Here is a 7,369-nt window from a genome sequence, read left to right on the forward strand (position 1 = left end):
GTACGGCACATGATTTAATTTGTTGAAAGTGTTTATGTCTGTGATTGAAGTTATTCATGTACTGATACCAAGTATTACAACTGTCATATGAGAAATTATGGCACACATACACACTTAAACGCTTTTGTCCTATAAACATAACTTAAAGCCCCTGTCACACGGAGCTTGTTTTAGCAGCTAGTTCTCGCTGCCAGATCCAACAGTTTTAGTTGCTATTTCTTCAGAGCGCTAGCTGGAGCGTTACAACTTACAAGTCTAGTGATGTAATTGGAACTGTGGGTGTAGTTAACAAAAATAATGTTGTCTGTTGGTATTAGAAGTTATGTTTTGTCTATGATCTGCCATCATAAAAAGAGTGCAAGGGAAAAAATGCAATGTTAATATTTAACACTATTATTTTTTATCTATACAGGCATGCAAATTGCAAATTGATTCAATAAGTTGTGGTTGGCCTATAACAAAAGTTCTTTATCTTTTATCAACACAAAAACACATTCATTTAGTTAATACAGGTGAGATGTAGCAATTGTAAAGAGGAAATTATGGTAATGCATGACAAAATTTCCAAACATTAAGTTTTAAATTTTTTTTTTATAAGTAAATTCATTTAAATTAAAAATTCATTTTTTCTTACTGCGAGAACTAGCATGATGCACTATACTGTCATACTGAGCTGGAATGGCACAAGAAACCAAATTGGCTGGTCACATGACCTGCTAGTGACTCTTCAAGCACTTGTAATATTAAATGGTTAGAAATACCAGCTCATGCGAGTGTTTCTAGCAGCTGGAGATTCAGTCAAACGATGCTGGTTCTAGCTGCTAGTGAGTATTGGTGAAAAAACCAGCTCCGTGTGACAAGAAGGGGTTTAAGCCTTGAAAGACATGGTAAAACTGCATACAAAATGTAAAAATGGTTGTTAAAATTTAAAAAATTGTTTTTGACAACAGCTGATACAAAATAAATTCTATAAAATGTTGTCGCAAACTCTGGTGTAAATGCCCTTTTAGTTTATTTTCATATGGATATTCACTAAAGTACTTTAAGGTACATGAATGGTATTTTATTGACTGAAGAGTCTGAGGCTGAGGAGACGAAAAAATTACATTTTAAATCCCTCAATGTGTTTTTAAATCCTTTAAATATCTTTTTAATCAAATTACGTTAAAAAAATAATTCAAAATGACAATTGATTGCGAAAACTTTGGTTCTTTCCTATACACTATTTTTGAAAACTATTAACTTTAATAATCTACCTTTTCTGGACCGAATTAGGATGCATTTTGTATTAGTATTCTATTTATACATTTAACAGGAAATTATCTTTGTAGGAAAGAGTGTTTTTCTTCTAGGAAAAAGGGTATTCGTTTCAAGAAATCTTGTGACAAACATATATGTTATAGAGATGTGCCAATAAGGTTGTCCCATTTAGACTAATTGCATACTTAAAATTTCTGAGTGAGTTTGCATTTAAAAAATAGCTTTGGATTAAAAATATTGAATAAAAATAATGATTTTGATCAAAGAAAGAGCACAGTTAGTTGTGTGCCTAGGTTGTAATGATAGATTTTTAGAACAAATTAAACATGAAAAATTGTATCTTAAATTTTATACTTTTGGTACAAAGTATAAAATCTACTGCAAATTTAAGTCTCTTTGATGACAAAACATGATTATGGTGTGCCTAAAGAAATATTTTCTCATGTGATAAATAACATCCCAAGTTCTGTCAGAAACAAAATAGTTATTATTACGATCCCGAAGACTAAAAGAACTGGAGTATTATGCCAAGTTCTAAATTCGCTAATGTCAATGTTAAATCACTGACTACAGATAAAACCAGACATTTTATTCCCATGTAAAAGTTGTTGAAGGATTTAGGAAAAAAAAAAAAGTTAAATTGGTCCATCGGCAGAGTGGTCTGACATACATTACTGATTTCAGTGATTTCTGTCAAATATGACATTTAAAATCCCAATTCAAAGTGATTTTTATACAAAGATAGTTTAGGCTACAGTTTGTCCATATAGCAAGACTACTTCAGAATCCTTAAGTAAATGGTACGACCCACACGGCTTTATCCTAAACAACTGAACCAGTTATCTGGGTTCTAATAAATGGTCTTAGTTAAAAAAACCAGTATAAAAGCTTAGCTTCGCTTAGCTTAGCTTCCTCTAATACAAGGCTGTGGTGAGGCAAAAGTGCATTACCACTGTCCCAGCAAACTGAAACAGCTGATGCATTAATTATCTGCGCAATTTTTATGTTTACATGTTTGTTATTGCTGTTATTACCATGGCAGTAGGCCGGACGTTGCCACATTAAAGACTTTATAGGAAGCTACCCATCCAAATCTACTGTAGATTCACCAATGGTTAGATATGTGTGAACTGTGAAATATTTAACATGTTTAATTTATCTTTAACAAAATGGTGAGATACAAAGAATCTCCCTTATCTTAGCAGCGTTTTTTACTTTTTTGAACTACAGGTAGTCTGATTAAGGTTTGGATTAGAGCGACATAAGCCTGACATAAAATCAAAGTCTTATTTAGTATCAAATTTAGTTTTTGCATTACAATAACAAACACTTATTTAGCAACAACTTTTAACTCTAATGATGTTACAATCTTGGCTCTCCAGTATTGAATAAACATGTGTTGTGGGTATGAAACTACAGCTCTTGACCTGAAATAATGACAGTATGTTACCTTTGACTTGAGTTGAAGATTTGTCTGAGATGTCTTATCACAGCCACAGTGTTTTGTGATTAGCCTGGAATAGTGTAGTACAAAGTCCAGATATGTAACTGATCTCGAATCACAGTGTCTTTCATACTTTAAGATCGTTTTTAAACTTTGTGCTTAGATTTGAAGCTGGAAATGGCTAATAAAACAATTTTGATTCTTAAGTAACATAACCTAATGAATGACCTTAGCAAATAATGAGTAACATTATTTTGATCCGTTATCTTGATGTTTTATTAAAAGTGAATGTGTTGATAAAAACTGTATTTGAAGAATCGTAGAAACAAATTGTATTGTACTTGCAAGTTAATTGATATGCTTGAACTTTCTCCCTCTTATAAGTAGGTTGTAAATATTGAAGCAGTATTAGTCAAAATATGGTACGCAAAACCATTTCAACATACTTGCTGGGTAATACATCATAGTTTTGTATTTAAAATTCAAGATATTTGCATAAAAATTTTAAGATGAATCAAATTTGTTTTGTAATTTCACTTTCTTAGATTTTACCTTAACATAATGGTTTAAATAAAGCCAAATTAACATAATATCCTGTTTACTTTTACAAGTTATTCCTATGTAACATTTCTGTACTTTTAAAAACTTGGTTCAAGTAAAATCGGAAACCTTGAAATATATTTATGTACTAATATTATTATTGATATTTCAAATCTTTACTGATGCATTTTTTTACAAGTATGGCATATAAAATATGTCTATGTGTTCGTTGAAATATTTTAAATTCTCGTCTTCCGTTTCTATTGTATTCTCTTGGTGTTCTAGAGCATTGGCATGACTTTGAATGAAGAAATATTTTTATATTCTGAATCGTGCCTGTTAAATTAAATTTTTCTCTCTAATTATTAATATGGTCTTTTATTAATTTTTAATGGAAGATTCCATAAAGAAAAGAAGCTATTACTATATTGATGGGGGTTCGGTACTTCTTGAGTCCTAATTAATTTGTTATAAAAACTAAAGTTATTTTTTTCATTTTAGAAATTACAACACTATACAAACTTAACAATTTATGATTCCTCAATTTCTTCATGCAAGGACCAAGGAGTTCACTTAAAGCCTTATGTAAAAGTATATGGACATATTTGGTAAATAGCTTCATTTCTTTGAAATTTGTTGATATTAATTAAAAGTAACACTTGTACAATCAAATGTGCAGCAGACCTGGGTGATATTTTATTGGTATGTTATATTTGAAAATAAATTAGTTAAGAATTCGTGGATGTTTTTGAAATATAATCAACAAAATTTGTAAAGTATTAAGTCAGCAATTAAAGATGCTAGAAAATTTAAGTAGGTGCTTTATGATTAAAATTAGGCTAGGTTTGCTGCTACAGGTGTGTTTTAGATTTAATGATACATTTTATACTTTTATTTTGAGTTAAGTTTGCATATTAGCTGTAATGTTAATACCAAATTAGTTTTAGTTTTAATGTTACAACATTTGTTACTGATTTATTGTGTGTTAAAAGCTTTGAAATATTTGCAACAGTAAATAATTTTATAACATAATATTAGTTGAACAATAATAAAATTTGTTTATTAAATTATTGTTTAGTTGACTTATTTACCTTCCTATAGTATTAGTTCACAAGTGCTTAGCTTGGTTAGGAAAAGCTATTGACATAAAAACCCCTGTAGGCCTATATTAGTTTAAATTAAATTTGTTTTTTTAGTTTCAGTGTTTTAAGCAGTTACAATTCAAATCAATTAGTTTATTCTTGCCATGAACCAGTTTACAACATTATTATAGTTTCTAACTCCTTACTCTTTCTCCTTTCATGATAAATTCAATTTGCTAAGTAAAAAAATTAAATTTAAGAGCTTACTAGGTTGAAAAGTTCTAGGCCTAATTATTACGTCTGTTGAAAATTCGGAGATGTATCGCAATTCCCACTACAGAGAACCAGAAATGTCCAAAACGACAGACAGTACAAAAATCATACACCAATTAATGTGTAAGGATATCTAAATTTTCACTAAGTACAAAAGCAGAAAGCACAATTAAAGAAATATCATTCCAGTCATTACATTACATTCCAGTCATTATTTCTCATTACAGTCATTACTAGTAGTGGCTCTTAAAATGGCCAAACTCCTAATAAAGGCCGTGGCTGACGCAAATAGACCTTGCTCAATCCATACGCATCCTCTTTTCAGCAGCATGCACTTTACGTTGCCTCATCCTTATACAAATGTCTGGATACTTCTGACCTTCAAGTCTTAAACTCGCGATTTCATTCCTCCAAGTGAAATCAATTACGGGTGTTTCAAAATGACTCACCCGGTTTTAACGCTTTATAACTTTTATACTATTAAACATACCGCTATCATCAAATCAAATCAAATAATCTTTATTCATTTTTTTTTATTTACATGAATACATTGAATAGAGTCACATTTCTTATAACTAATGTCTTTAATTAAAATATGATGGTTACAAATAACACTTTTTTATGTTGTTGTATGACAATGACACTAATAATTTTTTTTTTATTTTACATTCCTTGAATTAAAAAAATCTTTACTTGAAAAGATAGGATGAGTCAATAGGTATTCTTTAAGGCGGGTTTTGAAACTGATATATTTTTCTTCACAAAGAATATTCTTCGGTAGATTATAAAGGAATTTAGTACCAATAAAAGTTGTTTTATTTTCAAAAATCTGTAATTTATGCGGTTCTACATATCTGTTATTTCTCAAGTTGTATGTATGTGATTTTTTACTGTATTTTTGTGTGTTTAATTTTTTTACATGTAAAATGGTTTCAAATATATATAGGTCATAAACCGTCATGATTCCTAATTTGGAAAAATATGGTTTTGTGGATTTTCTATTTTTTATATTAAAGATAATTCGTAATGCTTTCTTTTGCTGTTTCAGAATTTTTTTAAGGTTTTTATTGCTAGTCCCGCCATATATAGCAATACCATAAGCCATATGCGAGTTGATCAGAGCAAAATAGATTGATTTGAGAGTGTTAATATTGCATACATGAGACATTTGTCTCAAAGCATGTATGCCAGTTGACATTTTATTTACTACATGATCAACATGCTTATCCCAACTCAAATTCTCGTCTAGAATCAATCCAAGGAATTTTGTATGGTTTACTTGAATAATTTTTGATCCATCTAGCTGAACGTTTGGTTGTAATTTTAATCTAGCCTGTTTTGTATTGAATGATAAAAAATTTGATTTATTTGAATTAATTAAAAGGTTTTTACTGTTTGAAAATTCACTGACTGATACAAGATTTAAAAATGTTTTAAGCTCTATTTCTTCCTGGGATTCCCCTGTAACTATGATACTGGTATCATCAGCATACAGGCATACAGAACCTCCTGCATTTATAGCTTTTGGCAATCCTCTCATGTAACAAAGGAATAATAGAGGGCCTAGGATGGATCCCTGAGGAACCCCGTGTTTTATTGTTTTAAAATCGGAATAATAGTTTTGAGTATAAGTGTATTTACTATTGGGATAATTGAATTTATGTTGAATTTGGACACATTGTTGCCGATTTTTTAAATAAGAAGAAAACCACTTGTGCTCCTTATTATCAATATTCAAACTAGAAAGAACATCAAGCAGCTTATCATGAGTCACACTGTCGAATGCCTTTGAAAAATCAAGGAAGATCCCAATTACTTTTTCATTTTTGTTGATTGAGTTTATAATCGATTCAATAAAGTTTATTCCCGCAGTAATCGTAGATTTACCAGGGCGAAAACCATGTTGTTCATTGTCAAACAACAGATTACTTTCTAAAAAGTTTAGCAGTTGGTTGTACACCACTTTTTCTAAAATCTTTGAAAAAACCGGTAATAATGATACTGGTCTATAGCTCGAAGGTTCGAATGCATCCCCTTTTTTATAGACTGGCACAATTTTAGCAATTTTTAATTTACAAGGAAAATGGCCGGAAATTAAAGAAGAATTAATAATATGGGTTAATGGTTTTGAGATAAGTGGGAATGCCTGTTTAACTACAGCAACTGGAATTTCATCTATACCTGTTGAAAGTTTATTGGTTAAGGACCTTATTATTTTTTCCACATCCCTTTCATCAACCTGCTTGAATTTGAAGTAGCTTGTGGGTTTAGGTGGATCATCAAATTTCAATTGTTGAAGTTTATTGTTGTTGATGTTTGGAAGAACTAAGTTATCAATTACATTCATAAAATAATCATTTATTACATTTCCAACCAAAACAGGATCCGACTCGGGCTTACCATTTGATCTGATTTGCATGTTACTGTTTGGTTTTGTTTTGTTGTTAATCTCAGAATTGATTATTTTCCAAGTTGATCTAACTATGTTGTAGCTTCTGAAATCTTTTTATCAAAATATTTTTTTTTCTCATTTATTAAGTCAAACTTTAACTCTTTTTTTAACTGTTTAATTTTGTGTTTAGTGTCATCATTTTTAAATAATCTGTATTGTTTTTCAAGCTCCACAATGTTCAGTTTTTTTCTCTTTATGTCAAGAGATATCCATGGATTGTTGTTGTTAATCTTTTGAGTTTTTAACGTTTTAGGAAAGCTATTTTCAAAGGTGTGTAAAAAAATTGAATGGAAAGTGTCATACTTTGTTTCTACTGTT

This window comes from Macrosteles quadrilineatus, unplaced genomic scaffold (genome assembly GCF_028750875.1).
Source record: "Macrosteles quadrilineatus isolate MER2022 unplaced genomic scaffold, UCM_ALF_1.0 Scaffold_2__2_contigs__length_208266976, whole genome shotgun sequence".
Lineage (NCBI taxonomy): Eukaryota > Metazoa > Arthropoda > Insecta > Hemiptera > Cicadellidae > Macrosteles > Macrosteles quadrilineatus.